Here is an 18,193-nt window from a genome sequence, read left to right as displayed (position 1 = left end):
TCGCGGTCGAAGTCAGCAATAAGGGTACGGTCCACAATGAACCGTGATGGGATCCACTGTCTCTCCTCCGAACCGTACCCCTCCCAATCCACCAGGTACTGTCTGCCCGGCCCCTGTTTGCGTACAGCCAGCAGCTGTTTAACCTTGTAGACCAGACCCCCGTCTATCATCTCAGGAGGAGGAGGGGGCGGGAGGGCCGGAACCAAGGGACTCTCCTTGGCCGGCTTGACCTGACTGACATGGAAGGTGGGGTGAACACGGAGGGAGCGAGGCAGGCAGAGCCGGACAGCCGCAGGACCGATGACCTTGGTAATGGGGAAGGGACCCACAAATCGTGGTGCCAGTTTCTTGGAGGGGACCCCGAGGTGAAGATTCTTGGCAGAAAGCCACACCCTTTGACCCGGGCTGGTAGGCAGGTGCGGGTCGCCTCTTGCGGTCCGCCACTTTCTTGGTCCGGTCCCTTTGGCGGATAAGCACCTGCCGTGCAGCGGCCCAGATGCGTCAGCAGCGGCGGATCATGGCGTGGGCGGATGGGACACGTGACTTCAAGCTCCTGGGCAGCGAACACAGGAGGTTCATAACCATAAACACACTTGAAGGGCGAAAACCCTGTGGCAGACGTAGGCAGGGAGTTGTGGGCGTACTCGACCCAGACGAGGTGTGTGCTCCATGTCGAGGAGTTCTGGGACACTAGACAACGGAGGCCGGTTTCCAACTGCTGGTTAAGGCGTTCGGTCTGGCCGTTAGCCTCCGGGTGGTAGCCCGAGGTCAGACTGGCCTTAGCTCCGATGAGCCGGCAAAATTCCCTCCAGAACCGTGACACGAACTGGGGCCCCCGGTCCGAGACGATGTCCTTGGGAAACCCGTGAATCTTGAAAACATGGTCAATCATAATTTCAGCTGTTTCCTTGGCTGAAGGCAGTTTAGGCAGGGCAATAAATCTGACCATTTTAGAGAATCTATCCACCACAGATGAGGACTGTGGTGTACCTTGAGAGACCGGGAGCCCGTGACAAAATCCATCGATATATTGGCCCATGGTCTTGAGGGGATAGGCAGTGGTTGCAGAAGTCCCATACGTGACCCGGAGGACACCTTGTTCCTCGCACAGACCCGAACAAGCCTCGAGTACTCCCAGACCTCCGAATCCATGGATGGCCACCAGAACATCCGAGAGATGGCGAACACCGTCCGCCGAACTCCCGGATGACAGGAAAGCAGCGAGGAATGGGCCCAATGAATCACCTGTGGGTGCAAATCGACAGGGACAAACAATCGATTCTCGGGGCACCCACTAGGTGGCGGAGCCTCACCATTAGCTTGCTTAACCTCATTTTCCATCTGCCAAGTCACCGCTCCAACCACACAGGTCAGTGGGAGGATAGGCTCTGGTTCTTTGGCTACAGGCTCAGGGTCGTATAGACGTGACAGGGCGTCAGGCTTGACGTTTCGGGACCCCGGCCTGTAAGAAAGAGAAAAAGAGAAGCGGTTAAAGAACAGCGCCCACCTGGCCTGGCGAGAATTGAGTCTCTTTGCCCTGCGTATATATTCCAGGTTCTTGTGGTCAGTCCAAACGATGAACGGGTGCTCGGCTCCCTCCAACCAGTGTCTCCACTCCTCCAACGCCACCTTAACCGCCAACAGCTCCCGGTTGCCGACATCGTAATTCCGCTCCGCTCTGGACAGTCGTCGCGACAGGAAGGCGCAGGGATGCATCTTCCCATCCTGCTCTGACCGCTGTGAAAGGACGGCCCCTATACCCTCGTTGGAAGCATCCACCTCTACAACGAATTGCCGCTGAGTGTCCGGCATGATGAGGATGGGTGCCGTGGTGAAGTGGGACTTCAGCTTCTGGAAGGCAGCTCCTGCCTCTGGTGACCAGGAGAAATGAACCTTCGAAGAGGTGAGTGCGTGCAGAGGAGCCGCTATTGCGCTGAAGCCTCTGATGAACCGCCTGTAAAAGTTAGCAAAACCAAGGAATTGCTGAACTTTTTTGCGGCTATCAGGAGTGGGCCAATTGACCACAGCGCTAACTTTAGCCGGATCCATCCGCACCCTTCCAGGGGCTACGATGAAGCCCAGGAAGGAGACGGTATCGGCGTGAAACTCGCTCTTTTCAGCTTTGACGTAAAGTTTATGGTTTAATAGTCTCTGTAATACAGCTGCTACATGTTTTTTATGAGTGTCCAGGTCAGGTGAGTAGATGAGAATGTCGTCAAGGTAAACATACACAAAATGGTCAAGGAAGTCCCTAAGCACGTCATTAATCATGACCTGGAACACAGCAGGAGCATTAGTGAGCCCGAACGGCATAACCAGATATTCATAATGACCGCTAGGGGGGTTGAACCCCGTTTTCCATTCGTCCCCCTCCCTGATCCTGACCAGATGGTATGCATTTCGAAGGTCTAATTTTGTAAATATCTTGGCCTGTTGTAGTTGATCAAACACAGATGACATGAGGGGCAAGGGGTAGCGGTTCTTGATAGTAATGTCATTGAGGGGGCTGTAGTCAATACATGGTCTTAAGGTCCCATCTTTCTTGTTTACAAAGAAAAAACCAGCTCCAGCAGGTGACGATGGACGAATGAGTCCCGCCTTCAGAGATGACTCTATGTAGTCTTTCATGGCCTGCCGCTCGGGCCCTGACACAGAGTACAGCCGCCCCTTGGGAATGGTGGACCCGGGGATGAGGTCGATGGCGCAGTCATATGGTCGATGAGGTGGAAGTGACGTGGCCTTGATTTTATTAAAAACCTCCTTGAGGTGGTGGTAACAGGCGGGTACCGAAGTCAAATCGGGGTACTTGGAGTCTTTAACAGGGTGAACAGAAACGGAATTTATGACAGTGGTAACCTTCTCCTGAATCTTGTCCCGCAGACACTCTTTCTCACAAAGCTCCCCCCATCCCAAGATCTTGCCCGTAGGCCAGTCTATATGGGGGTTGTGGCGCGTGAGCCATGGATATCCCAATACCAGGGTGCGTGTTGGTGATTTAAACAAATAAAAGTTCATTAATTCACTGTGATTATCTATGGTAATGGCTATGGGTTCTGTGACGTGGGCTATAGTGAACAGAGCGTTACCATTTAAGGCCCTTGCCAGGATGGGTTGTGAGATAGCCTCAGTTTTCAATCCCAGTTTCTTGGCTAATCCCCAGTCCATTAAACTCTCATCAGCCCCAGAGTCAATTAAAACATTCATCTCCATGACTGTGGTGTTGTGTTTTACCTTTATGGCGGTCAAACTGCGTGAAGGAGAACCTAAGGTTGAGAACTTGCTCACTCCCCGAGCTGTCTTGACTGGGCAGACGACCACACGATGTCCAGATTCTCCGCAGTAGAAGCAACGCCCCTCCTTGAGACGACGTTGTCGTTCCGCCTGGGTGAGCTGGGTCTGACCCAACTGAAGAAGGACGTTCGAGAGTCAGGCCCCGGGCTTCATGCCCACCCCGAACCAGCGGTTGTCGGTACTTCAACGATGGTTGGCCCTTCTGATGCCGATGGAGTTCTTGGATCCGGTTATCTGTCCGGATGACTAGGGCGATGAGGGAATCCAGGTCCGCAGGCAGGTCCAAGGGCACCAGTAGCTTCCATATGGGAATAGACAGTCCATCCAACAAAGCATCATAGAGGGCTGTGGAGTTCCATCCGCTCTCCGTTGCCAGGGTGCGGAAGCGGGTGGCGTAGTCGCATACCGAGTCGTTTCCCTGCTTCAACCCGCTCAATTCCCTAGCTTTCTCTCTGTCTGTTGACACCGGATCAAAAGTCTTCTGAAGAGCGGTTTGAAACTGTGGAAGCGAGTGGCACAGTGGAGAGTCACGCTCCCATTCCGCTGTGGCCCATGCTCTCGCTCTTCCGGTCAGGTGAGACATCATGAAGGCGATCTTCGACCGATCTGTGGTGAATGCAAGGGGGGAATGTTCAAAATGAATGGCACAGTCTATGAGAAAAGCCTTACAAGATCCTGGTCCTCCGGAAAAAGCGCTCCGGGGGTGCCAGCCTGATCCCTGTTCCGGCAATGGGTACCGTCTGAACAGGAGCAACTGCCGTGACTGGAGGCTCCGGCACAATTGGCAGGATGCGGGTCTGTTGTAAGTGTCCAAGCAGATCCTGCACTTCGGATGAAAGTTGACCCAACTGCGTGACAACCGCCGCCTGAAACTCCTCCTGGCGGGAGAGTCGGGTCTCGTGAGCGTGGAGCGCGGCCGTTATCTGGTCAGTCTCTGCTGAGTCCATACTGGCCAGAGTGTACTGTCAGGGCCGAGACTCAAAGCAGGACTCAGAATGCAGAGATGACAAAAGGCTTTATTTGGATTCTTCAGAGATCCCTCACAGAGGGACAAACAAATGGCTACAAAAAAAACCTAGACGCTAATCTGATTACTAAAAATGAAAAACTCTCCAGAAGGAGGAAAACTCAAATCAAAGAAACAAATCAAAAAAAAACACAAAACACTCTGAATGGAGGAAAACCTCAGGACTAAGGATCTAAACTAAGAAAAGGCTTAACAAACAAAAACTCTCTCTTCGAGAGGAATCACAGGCTTACTTGAAAACTTCTCTGGTTGAAGACATGAAACAAGGCACGGGAACAGGTTGAGGACGATAACACTCTGGCACGAGACAAGGGGAACACAGACTACTTAAACACATGGAGGGAAATAGGGGACAGGCGGACACAATCAGGAATCAGGGAAGACAATCAGACTGGTGACACATGAGGAAGGGCAAGTGACCTGAAACGAGAGGAGACTTACTTTTCAAAATAAAACAGGAAATGACAGGACAAAACAACCCCAAGACAAGACACCCTCACCACGGTGTGACATTTCCCATAGATCTCATTGATGAGATTGTACACAACACCAACATGTATGCTCTGCAGAAAGGGAAAGAAAATCTGGCAGTGACAAGCAAAGAAATGCACGTTTTTCTAGGGATCAACATGGTCATGGGTACATTCGATATCCTAGGACACGGATGTACTGGTCCAGTGAGGATGGCCTTCGTCTTGGAATAATTGCAGATGCCATGTCTGTAAACAGATATGAGTAAATTCAGAGTTATCTGCACTTTGTGGATAACCATACTTACCAGCCAACAAACACGGATAGGCTCTTCAAAGTAAGACCAGTGCCAAGTACACTTCAGAAAACATTCCTGGCAGCAGCAGACCCTGAAGAATCCCAATCAATTGATGAGCAAATCATTCCCTTCAAAGGCCAACTGTCAATCAAGCAATACATACCCAAAAAGCCCAAACCCTGGGGAGTGAAAGTGTGGGTGAGGGCAGGGTCCTCAGGTTATGTGAACAGATTTGAAGTGTACCAGGGCTCAGCAAATAGGGGTCACAGCGGTGACTGCAGCATTCCACTCCTTGAGGCCTTGAAAGACCAAGGCATCTATGGCACAGGTACATGCAGAGCAAACAGAATGAAAGGAGCGAGTCAGAAACTCAAGAGTGAAAAACAACTGAAAGAATAAGGAAGAGAGGCCTGTTCTGTTGTCAGCACTAACGGAAACATCACTGTCACACGTTGGCTTAACAGTTCAGTCATCCACATGGCATCCACCTGTGCCAGTCCCCTGAAGATGTGGCCAGAAGATGGCTCAAGGTGGCCCTTTATCAACACATGGGTGGTTTGGATCTTGTTGACCAGTGTGTGTGTCAGCGTATCCCCACAGACGTAGAAACAAGCTGTGGTACATGTGAGTGTTTTTTGATGCCGTCATTGTTGCCTGTTGTCTGGATGAGAAAAGATGAATCTCCTCATCTTCAAAGCTTCTGTGGCCCGTGCACTGATAAATGCTGGCTCCCTTCAGCAAAGCAGGAGAGGAAGACGCAGTGGGACCCCACCTCCAGCAAAGCGCATAACAGTGACCAAAGTACCAAGTGAGGTCAGGTTGAGCACAGGAAATCACTGGCCCAAGCTCACCCAGGTCAAAAATGCAAACAGATGCCACGATGCTGCATGCACACGGAAGACCAAATACATCTGCATGCAGTGCAGTGTGACACTGTGCCCTGGATACTTTGCCAACTTTCATTAGGTTCATTAAAAAAATCAGTGATGCAGTGACTTTTGTTTGTTCTTTTTAGAGATGTTTTGAAACATGAATTTAGCTGACATGTTTGTTTTCTTATTTAGGTTTTACCAATAGAGCTATAGAATGTTAAAGTGTCTGAAAGTAGGTTAAAGTGTTTTCCAAAGCAGACAATGACATAGGTGCTCATGGATTTATGATAAATATCAGTTTGATTCATTCTTCCATTATGTTTAAACTGGCATGGACATGTCTGTAACTTCCTGAAAATCTGTTTTTTTTTTTTTTGTTTTTTTTTATTGTTTTTTTTTTTTCATGCCCTAAAAACAGTAAAAACACATTTAAAAAAAATCTTGGCTCAGGATATCATAATTCGTGCATCAGAGGGGTAATGTTCCACAATCAAATCATCCTAAGAGGAATCTTGTGGCTCTGTGACTAACAGTGAACTGTTATCACCTCTGTTCTGAAGGCTGCATGACAGAGCAGGTGACTTAGCCAGATCCAGCCACTAGTGGTCATTTGATTATGTTATATTTATGCCACTGACTGTTTTTCTATGTTGTCAGTTAAATGTGTGATATATATATATTATATCATGGATATTTCTCCTGTATATGATATATAAATATCATATATTTCATGCTAATGATTATTTTATTATTATTTCGGGTTGTGTGTTATGGTTAAACACATCATGAGCTGTTTTATTGATGACTTTTCTTATTTTCGGTTTATTCCAGTAGCACACACACATATAACCACACCCACCACATCTGTGTACCTTGCTTACACTGGATGAAAGCGCCATAAGGAAGGACTGTCTCCTGCTTCTTTATTCTTCACCTAAGTCTTGGGGGAACTTATAGACTGCGTTCTAACAGGCACGCACTTTGCCATTACAACTCAGAGAAGCCAGTCTGCTAACTTTAAGCTTCCGTCACAACCTCAGAATACTTTATTCAAACAGGGCTACGCCACTGAACCATCAAATCATTATACGTGTCCATTTCTAACTTCATAAGACAAAGACAAGTTGAAATATTGTTTAGAGTTGCAGTTTACCCAGTGGTTACAACAATCTGATGAAACTTAGTCAAGAAGATAAAGCAATGAACAGTACCCTCTGTTGGCTGTCAGATGTAAACACAAGACAATTATAAAACCTGTGAGGTCTGTATTCGGAGGTTAATATATGAGAAATGAGATGAATTATTATTCTTTTAGTGCAGTGAGAACCAAACACATCTGTACAGGATATTGTTGTGAACTGTTCTGACAGATTACAGTCGAATGAATCTTGAATAATGACTTGGTGTCAATATGATACTGAATAAAAGGCTGAGTCAATTACAGTTTTCCTATTAAAATAGTAATTAGTATTGAGTTACAGCGTGAAGTTTTAAAGGAAAAAGAAGTGATGTTCCACTCGAAGTGGAAAAGCTGGAACATCAAAATCCAGTTCTCTTATGGGAGTTAGAATATGGTGCTGCATCTACTTGATCTATATCTACACATGAATGTAGACAAATATTTCATTTTACAGGAGCGTGTGGCTTCTACATTGAAGTAGCCAAATATGTGTGGACATTGTTGCTGCTGTTTGTTCTTATTGGTAAAGCCGTGGAGGTTTACTTGAAACTTAAAGAACGTCTTGATTTTGGGAAAGTAAAAACAACAGTGCTTAGAGTGTATGAGCATCAGTCACCAGTTTTTAACCAGTATTGCCTGAGTCTCCCTACATGTACAATATCCAGGGATTAAAGTATTCAGGCAACATGCCGGATCTCTGGTGTGTGGTGATTTAAAGAAAAAAGATCAACTTTTAGAAGTAGGCAGGGCTCTGAGGTAAAAAGGTTTGGAACCACTGCTTTAGACAACCCTCTGATTTGAAATAAAGTCACAGTGAAGATTTTCAAAGATTCAGCTGCTTCTCAGTCCTTCATTGAGGAGGGAGTTTTATTCTTTCATGATGGATTCACTGCTGGTTCTGAAGTGACAGTGGAAGGTTTTGGCATGAAAGATATTGATGTGCAGTTGCATAAAGTCTTTGTGGAATGAGACTTGGTATAAGGTGAAGGTGGTTGACTTTCTCATGGCGAATGATTTAGCCAGTGGAAAGTTTTTGGCTGCACCTGAAGCAACAGTCAAGTTAAACAGACAGTGTCTAGATGAGCTTGTCTGGATGTTTCTAACTGGTTACTGGATCTGTGCGTAAATGTGACCAGGATGAGGTTGATTTTCCAGATTTCTTTCTGATCGTCGTGTTGATCATTTGTGTTCTTCACAAGTGGCAGATGATGTCAGTACAAAGACTGTTACTGAACTGGAGCACCCGTCTTTGTTCTGTGAACAGCTGACTGCTGAGCCAAAAGGTGATGCCAGCTTATCTACTTTACTCAAAGCTCCAGTGGTGGTAGATGATGCTCAATCTTTGTCAGTGGATTATTTTGTAAGATCCAGATCAACAACTAAAGCCTCAAGCTGAGCCATGTGAAGTTGAAGTGTCCCCCAGTGACGCTGTCCAGTGCTGAAGTTACCTCACCTTGTGTAAGCCAGGCAGTAGAGAGAGGTTCAGAGGAGCTGTCCGGTGCTGAAATCAGTGACTGTAGTTTGTCAGTGTCCTTGACTCAAGTGGCAGTTATGATTTAGTAAGAGGCAGATACAAAAATAATACTGAGCAGCAGTGGTGATTTTGGTTTGGAAATTTTTCATCCCATAATGTAATCCAGAAAACCACAATCAATACCCTCACAACAAAAACACAGTAGCAAGTGAGAGAGGGGAACACAGCACCTGACAATAAACAGGTGACGACAAATTACATCTGAATAATGGCATCACACAAACAATACCAATCTGACGACATATATCATCATATCTATAGCTCCACAAACAGCTGTCCTATTTCCTTATCACCAGCTGCTAGAGGAGAACTTACTTCAGGAGCCTCTCTGGTTTCTTCAAAGATGATTTAATACCAGGAAGCAACAACTGCAGAGCAAGAAAGAACTGTGAGGAAAATGAGATCATGCATATTCTTTTTTTCTTGGCATTGGTCTCTGTCAGCTTCCTTCTTTTTTCAACAGAACTAACATCCCATCCCTCTGTTTAACACTTTGATGCATCCTGTTCAGTATTGTGATGGTAAATGTCGGCATGAATGAAGATATTTATCTACAACACAAGTTAAATATTAAGACTTTTTATACACTACAGTGTTCAGTGAATATATATATATGTATAGTAAAAGTTTTCCAGTCTTCAGCTGAGCTTGTTGCTGCTGATTGTGACCATAGACTGTTCATTGTGACACATGGGGGCAGTGCTGCACACAACAAAAGCACTAGAAGAAGAAAGGACAGTAAGAATGCAGCAAAAGCAGCACAAGAGACACAGACTGATGGGAAACCAAAAACACTTCCATGAAACTCAACAATGATTCAGTCATTTAAACACTGAATTGACTTTAATGAACTGAGTTATTGATGAGACTAAACAGAAATAAAGTAGAATATACATCATGTTACAGTCTATAGATAGATGGTGTATTTAACCTGCAGATTGACCACATCAATGCAACAACAATAGATATAATAATCAGACAGTATCATCAGTGTTGACATTGATACAGACATTAAATCCAGATGAGGTCATTCTTTCATCTGATCTTCATTAATGACTGTGTGTCTGATGTCTGGATGGCAGCAGTTGAATAAATGTCATCAAACACATGTTTACAGATCAATGTTGTTTTTCATGTTGTTGTCCAGACTTGTCTTGTTTCATTGATGATGCACTTCTCTTTATGGACCTGAAATCAAACAACAATCTGGGTTTGTAATTTACTGTTTTGATTATTGTGTTTCTTCACACTTCATTAACTCTGTAACATTATCAGTGAAATCTGAGAAGGAAACAGGGCTGCAGAGACTCTCCTCCAGTCTCACCCAGGTGGGACTATTTTTGGCCAATGAATCAGAAAATTATAAGCGCTATACCTCCACTCTGCCGTACAAAGACACATGGTGTTTGAATATCTTCCATGGGCTATGTTCCACGCTCTTCAGCTGTTTCTATCCAGTCTGAAATTGTTGGACACTTGTTACTCACCCATTTCCTGGTTGTTGCTTTTTTTGCTCCATGTTAATAGTAACTGTAACAAACATCTGTCTTGTTTATTTCCCTCATTTGGGATGTTTCCTAAATATATTATGCTGAAATTGAGATGGGTTTGCAGGTTAAATATTGATCTGATTACTACTATTACATCTGCCCAGTATGAAGAAATATTAGGACGTTCCCAGAATATGTGGAAATGGACAGCAGCTATTGTATCACACCCTCTCCAATGTTGTCCATGGTCTGGATTGTTGGTCTGTGAACTTTTCATTTTAGGAGTTATGAAGAATCTTGCCATGTTTTTCCCAGGTACAGTGTGGAGAGGCCTCTGTCTGTTTGTAAAGCTGAGTAAATCCTGGTCATATTTGATATTTGATACTTGAAAATACCTAAATAAATCCTGTTTTTTCCTGAGTTGTTCAAACCCTGAGTTAAACCCTGAGTTGGTAGAGACCTTACAGTATGAGGTAATACTCGATTTATCCAGGATGTAAATCTGCTGTCCAGTTTGGCTGCTGTGAAATCTGTGTCAGATGTCACCCACTGTGATATTCATGCATTTCTTTCAAATTTTGGGTCTTTTGTGCCAGATCTTTAGAGGGGTCACAGTCCAACTAACAGACTTATGTAAATATTATTTCTGGAGGGTATTGTCTCCCAATATAGACGGTAGAGGTGCATTTATGAAGTTTTGTTCTATTTCTTTCCATTTTACATCTAAGTCTGGATCACACCAGTTGACCAGGAAGCATAGCTGTGCTGCTTTGTAGTAATCTTCCAAGCAGTGTAGGGCCATTGATTGGAGGTACATTGATTGGCAATGACTGAAAGAGGAACAGGAGTCTGGGCAGTACATTCATCTTAATTACGTCTATGCGACTGTACACATTTGTTGGTAATAATGAGCAGCGACTTAGATCTGATTTGATGTCGGCTGTTATGGAGCTATAGCTCTGATCATAAACAGTGTCTGTGCACTCCAAGGTATTTAATTACGTCACCAGTCAGCTTGAATTTACAGGCTCTATAAATGTTTTTAGATGGTTACGTTAAACGTCAACGTCTGGGTTTTGTGTAAATTTTGTCTGTGTATGTACCAAATTCTTTAAGTAGACACAATCATTTAGGGAGACTTATTTATTTCAGGGTTACAAAGACTCATTAAAATATCGTCTGCGTACAAGCAGATTTTAAGTTGTGTGTTTCCAGTCAATACGCCGGTTATATCCTTATCTCTTATCGCCTGTGCCAGTGGCTCTATGAAAAGAGCAAAAAGTATAGGACTCAGAGGACAGCCTTGACAACACCCCCTTTAAAGTCGTACCGTTTTAGATAAGGACCCACTTATTTTAACTGTGGCTGTGGGGTGCAATAGAGTCAGTTCAGACATCCTATTACCTGATCATTTAATCCAAAACATTTAAGGACTAGATATACAGTAAATGTTCCCACCGAACAGAATCAAAAGTCTTTTCAGCATCAAGGCTGATGACTATGGCTTCCCTATCACTGCCTCTCATCTGAGGAACGAGGTGGAGAGCACGTCGCACATTATCCTGGGCTCGCCTGTATTTCACAAAACCCGTCTGATCTGAGTCAATCAGATCTGGGACAATATCTTCCATTCTTTTTGCTAATATCGATGCATTTAATCTATAATCTACGTTTAGTTCGATGTGGGTCTGTACGAGCTACGTTCTGTCTTCTCTCTACCTGGTTTAAGGACTGAAACTATAGCTCGTCTCCAGGAGAGTCACCGCCCCTCTAAGGACATAATTAAAACATTCTTTAAGTATTGGGACAAGGATCTCTAGGAAGGTTTATACCATATCGATGAATAAGCATCGGCTCCAGGCATTTATTTCTTTTTTCCTCTGTTATTTCTTGGGTCATTATTTTGTTCTGTTCCTATTGATGGTTAATCTAAAGATGATAGAAAGTCTGATACAACTGATGCCTCAGCTGCTTGGGCTTGTGCGTATCAGTTCTTGTACTAAGTTTCAAATGAAGGCTGGATGTCTTCAAATCGTGGTGCATCTTATTAATCTGGGGGTCTTTAACGTTGTGAACAAATCTTTCAGCCATTTGTTTACGTGTCATTCATGCCGGTTGCCTTTTTAGATCTTTTCGCTTCATGAAGACAGCTTTATTTTTCCAGTTGGCGTTCATAGATGCTATTTAGTGTTTGTTTCATATCTTCAGTTTGTTTTAGAATATCGATGTCATTATACTTCATATGTCTGTGTTCCAGGGGTTTTAGTTTTGCAGTCAGGTCATTCATTTGTTTCTCCTTTTCTTTCTTCTTACGAGCTGACCACATTAAAACTTTGCCCCTAATAACAGCCTTGGCTGCGTCCCACAATATACTCGGAGACACCTTCCCATTGTCGTTATGCAACACATAATCTGTAAGTTCTTTATTTGTGTAATTTTGGCATTGAGGGTCATTTAAGAGGCTGGTATTTAGTCTCTTTAGGTCTGTTGTCCAAATATAGTGTCAAGATTATCCTCAGTTGTCCAGTACATACGCTGTGGATGAGAACAGAATGTAAAACACTTATGGGTCGGGTGTAGTTCTCTCCACACATCCATCATGCTTATTTCTTTGAGCAGTTTTCTAGTGTACAAAGCTTCTAATTTTATATGTTTTGTTCTGTTGGTGGAGTCCAGAGAGGTAGAGGTAGAGATGTAGTTTGATATTCCAGTCCCCCGCACATATCAGCACACCTGATGCTTCCATAGTTATCGACTTAAACACCTTTTTAATCAAGTCCTTATCGTTTGTGCATAAAATGATAATATGACATATTTTCATTTATTCATTTGAAAATGACTCAGTAGCTAAACATTTTACCTGTAGATGAGTCTGGATTCACATTCTAGTAGTCGGAGCTCTTCCCTGGATCACCTCGTTTTCCTGTAAAGATTACACAGAAACTAAACCTTTAACAATATAAACAAAGTCTGTTACTTTGTGTTAATACCACATGTTCTGAGCTGAGTTTAGAAACTGAAATTAAACAATGACAGTCTGCATGTACAGGTATGGTATTCAGGTGTCCACAAACTTTTGGTAAAGTGACATACAGTATGTGTTATTGTAGTTTCAACTGAGAATTTGCAGTAATTGACTTGTGTAATGTTTTGTGTACTCACTCCTCTGTCCAACATCTCTGAGCTCAGTCTGAGATTTGACATTTGTGGAGACACCGGCCCGTCCAACTGAAATCAGAACATTTTAACTGGCTTGAATTTCAATCATATGATGTTGGAGAGCTGTGAATGGATCAAAGTTCATACTGTACCATCTCCAGTGTTTTCAGGACCTCTGAGTGACTCATAGACACAAGCATCACCTGTAGGTCAGTGAAAATCAGCACAAAGGAAAATCATTTTAAAGAAGCTGATTTAGTTGAGCAGGAAACATTGTTATTATTAATGTAACGGCTCATGAACTTGAAGCACATTGCAGCTCTGGAAGCAAGTTTGTTTGAACGGAGAGCTGACCGTGGAGAAGAGAGTAGTATATGTGCTGCTGATTTTCATCCTGGCTGACAGTCTGGACTGTGGCAGGGATCTGACTGGTTCTCTGAGACTGGCTCCATGTGACACATGAAAAAGATTCAGGATTCACGTTATTGTAGTCAGAGCCTTCTCAGTGTCATGTCTCCCTGTTAAGATAAATGCATCAGATTATTTAATGACTCTCACACTCTATGTACTATTAGAGGTTGGTAGTTGTGATAACAACTAATATATTATCATACTTGATAGTTTTAGTAGTGACTCCTCACCTTGAAGATGCAGATGAGATGTAATATTTCTGTATTCATGGTCTGGTTCCCCTGAAATCAGAATGTTCCATGAGTTTAGATGAGTCACTGATAATAATCTAATGTCTGACAGCTCCACATGAATCAAAGTTTCTACTGTACCACTTTCTGTGTTTCCAGAGCCTCTGATTGATTCATAGACACAAACATCAGCTACAGGTCAGAGAAAATCAAGACAACATCCAATGAGTCACTTGAGCTTTTGATTGAAAAGTCAAAGTGGGTGTTAGAAATAGTTGTGAAAAGAATGAGTGGAAAGGCTGACCATGGAGAAGAGAGGAGTAAACTTGAGTTTCATTCTGGTTCACTGTTTGCTGTGTAGCAGAGCCTTGGTTGATGTTCAGAGACTGAGAGAGACTAAAAGCATGAAGGAGTTTAATAAGGAACATGGAAAGTATTGTTATGATGATCAAGATGAGACAAGAGTGTTGGACCAACCTGTTACTGCATGCATCTGGAAAAGAGACAAATAAAATAAATGCCATGTCATCTCATATTATCACAGTTTTACCAAGAAAAGGACTCACCCTTTCTGTAGCACCTCACCAGCAGAAGCGCAGGAACAATTAGCGAAATTCCACAAACCAGTCCAATGATGAATGGTACAATGAATGACCAGCTTTTATGACTGGTCCCTGAAATTATGATTGTTAATAATTTATAAAATGATAAATATTCAAGTTCAAATTTCAAGTTTCTTTACTGCAGATGATGATAAAAGAAATGTTACAGGATAGACTTGTATGTGGGCTCGATGATGATCGAATGCAAAGAAGATCGTTGGCCAAGACCAATCTCATATTTGAAAATGCCCTGTCATTACCCCAAGCTATAGAGTCTGCAAACCAAAATGTGCAGGACCTACAGATAAAAGCTGGAGCTATGTTGTATAATGCAGTGCGGACTGGGGGAACAGACACTCTGGGACCAAAGAGAGCAAGTGCAGAAAAGGACAAATATTGTTACCGCTGCAAGGAGAACCATGCACCTGCAGATTGTCGGTCTGTGGAATAACTGGACACATAGCCCGAGCCTGTCATAACAAGAAGAAATCCCACATGGAAAATAGGGCTGACAGGAGACCCCAAGAGAGAGGGGGACGTTTCCCACAGGAGAGGAAGGTGCATTATTGTTCTCAATATCTCTTCTCATTACACAGTATCCTGGGCGAGGATGGTGAGGAGAGTGAAGCCCCCTTTAAGGTATGCATGGATTTAAATGGGGAACCAGTGACTTTCGAAATTGATACTGGGTGTGAGTTCACCATATTAAACAAATGAACATTCCAAGAAAAGGTGAAAAATTCTCCTCTGAAGAAAATCCATCTTAATTTGAGAACATATACTAGACAGAAGATAAATGGGAAAAACGTATGTGAAAGTGAACTACCAAAAGACATTGCCCAGAAGACTTCCGGTTTGGCTGTGATAGAGTAGACGCGTGTCGAATCTCGCTTCCACGACTGTTGTCAATTTTTACGCTTTTAGACCCCGAAAGTCAGCACAAATAGTAGTACTCTTCTCTTTTGACGGACACACCACCTAAATATGTCGACGTATGCAACCAGACAGAATGTAAAAGACCAGGGTGCTAAGGTCAGTCCCGCACACGAGGCAAGTGATGAGTTTAGCATGGCGGCTATTGCTAACCTTTTGGAAGAACACCACCAAGCCCTCCGCTGATTTCAAAGCTTCCATGTCAACACTCTGGACCAGCTGGACCACGTCCACACCACAGTGCCAGACCATGCTCAGAAGATAGTCTCTCTTGAGGTAAATGCTACTCCACAAGACGAGCACCTGCTGACATTGGAGGCGTCCTGTGCTACACTAACAGATAGCAATGCTAAGCTGTTAGCTAAACTTAGCGACCAGGAGTCCCGGAGTCGGCGTAACCAAGAAACCGCAGCAGGGTCAGAGAGCATAGCCCGTCATTATCAGGCTGCACAGGTACCAGGTGAAGGAGAGGATCATACGCGAGGCCCGAGCCAGAAGAAGCAAGCTACTGTACAGGGGTTCCCCATCTCCATCTACGAGGACTACGCACCGGAGGTGGTAGAACAACGTCAGAAATACTCGGAGGTGATGTCGGAGCTCTACAACCTGGGCTTCAAACCTGCATTGCTTTTCCCTGCCAGGCTTGTCATCGTGATGAAGGATGGGGAGAGGAAGAGATTATGTTCGGTGTCCGAGGCTTAAGTCTTCATAACATCCATCTGCATGGAAGAGACCTGGCGACCGTGGGCAACTACTACAGTATGCCCACTGTTACGCTAAGTGGATAACCCTGAGTTAATGTGATGGCAACTATATGACTGTATCTTGACCAGCCACGGACGGGCCTGGAGTTAATTCTCAGATCGCGTCATTAGTTGCCACGGTCCTGACGGATTGCTGGTATTTTGAATGTGGAGAGTTTTGAATAAAAATCACTGGCTGGACGTTTTAACACATTACCTGCATGTTGATTTGAGTTCTGGTATTCGCTAATATTTTTGAATTCCCTCTTTTTCATTGTTCTTTCTTCTCGTTTACACTATTTTGAGAATTCAGATTATCTTCAACCCGCTAAGTACAGGAAGCTTGTCTACATGCAGATTGCAGTTGGTTATTATATATTTTCTTTACAGCTTTATTTTAAATTCTCTTTTCCATCTCTCAGCACCAATAGGTTATCTGAAGTTCTCTTGCCTTATGTACGTAGTCAAAGGTTTCTATTAAAGCCTGACACTTCTCATCAACTGATTTGTTATCAGTAGCCTGCATCAGTACAACCTAATAATTTCTAGCCCATGATGGACGTCAGTGTTTCATACATGCAGGCATTCTGGTGATCCCTTGCAGTTGTTCAATATAGCCATCAAGCCACTAGCCATAGAGGGCTAGGCTAGGCTTAGAAACCAGAATGAGTTTGAAGGCATTTCTTATTTTGGTCTAGTTCACAAATTCTCTTTATATGCTGATGACCTTCTCTTATTTATTTCAAATCCCACATCCTCCCTCCCCTCAATTTTATCAACTCTGGATCAGTTTGGGCACCTGTCAGGGTATAAATTGAACATTCAGAAAAGTGAGCTATTTTTTGTTCCCCTTCGGGGAACTCTTTCAGAACAACTTTCAGCCGCTATTAGATAAATACAAGTCGGACCTGTCCAGATGGGCTGACCTCCCCCTTTCCTTTGCAGGCCATCTAATTAAGATGGTCATTCTTCCGAAATTTCTGTATCTTTTTCAACACATCCCAGTTTGTCTTAATAAATCCTTTTCTGCTAATCTCGTCCAACATCTTAACACGTTTGTTTGGCATAATAAACCAGCCCATATAAAAACAAACAAAAAACATTCTTCAACTTTCTAAACGCGAAGGGGGACTAGCATTGCCAAACTTTCGCCACTATTTTTGGGCCTGCAACATTAATAAACTTATAGACTGGCTCCATGGTGAAGGTGAAGACACCTGTCCACCCTGGGCTCACACTGACATATCATCCTCTTCTTGCTCTCTACATTCTATGATCTGTTCACAGCTCCCCATAAGTGCCCATAATATCTCACCTAATCTGGTCATCACCAATACAATAAAAATTTGGTCCAGTTCAGGAAGCAGCACGGTTTACATAGGGCTTCCATTCTTGCCCGCAGTTTTGAATAATCATGCATTTCTCCCTTCCCGCTCTGACACTACATTTCGTGTATGGTCAGATAAGGGCCTCAGAACACTTAATGACCTGTATGAAGAAGGTGTTTTCACGTCCTTTGCATCTTTGTCAGGTAAATACAACCTGCCTAATAGCCACTTTATTTGTTATCTTCAAATGAGACACTTTATCCAAAAGCAGTTCCCACATTTTCCAAACCTACCCCCTGAGGCCGAAATAGACCAATTACTGTCTCTTGATCTGCGACAAAAGCCACTGATATCTGTCATTCATAAAAAGATTGCACTTCTGAACCCAGTCCCCACTGTATCGCCAAAAAATGCGTGGGAAGAGGATCTGGGGTAGACATTACTGATGCCCAGTGGAGAGACATTTTAAAACTGATTCATTCTTCGTCGATTTGTGCCAGGCATGGTCTATTACAGTGGAAGGTGCTTCATAGAGCCCATTTCACTAACCCTAAATTAGCAAATATATATCTAAGTCACAGTGATGCCTGTAACTGCTGTAAACAGTCCCCGGCCAACTATTTA

At 43.8% G+C, this 18,193-nt stretch overlaps 2 long non-coding RNA genes across 2 annotated transcripts; both read right to left on the bottom strand.

Moving 5' to 3' along the window:
• Positions 1-9,515: 9,515 nt before the first annotated feature.
• LOC125023424 lies at positions 9,516-13,812 on the bottom strand. Its single transcript, XR_007114603.1, has 5 exons — positions 13,677-13,812; positions 13,475-13,525; positions 13,326-13,391; positions 13,024-13,086; positions 9,516-9,861 (listed from the first exon to the last, which is right to left on the bottom strand). It is a non-coding gene; the product is annotated as an uncharacterized LOC125023424 (long non-coding RNA).
• Positions 13,813-13,972: 160 nt separating this feature from the next.
• On the bottom strand, positions 13,973-14,588 carry LOC125023497. Its single transcript, XR_007114624.1, has 5 exons — positions 14,530-14,588; positions 14,441-14,456; positions 14,268-14,359; positions 14,105-14,155; positions 13,973-14,014 (listed from the first exon to the last, which is right to left on the bottom strand). It is a non-coding gene; the product is annotated as an uncharacterized LOC125023497 (long non-coding RNA).
• Between the last annotated feature and the right edge of the window lie 3,605 nt (positions 14,589-18,193).

Source organism: Mugil cephalus, chromosome 1, assembly GCF_022458985.1.
Source record: "Mugil cephalus isolate CIBA_MC_2020 chromosome 1, CIBA_Mcephalus_1.1, whole genome shotgun sequence".
Lineage (NCBI taxonomy): Eukaryota > Metazoa > Chordata > Actinopteri > Mugiliformes > Mugilidae > Mugil > Mugil cephalus.
The sequence above is the reverse complement of the archived record's forward strand: the minus strand, read 5'-3'. Positions and strand labels throughout refer to the sequence as shown.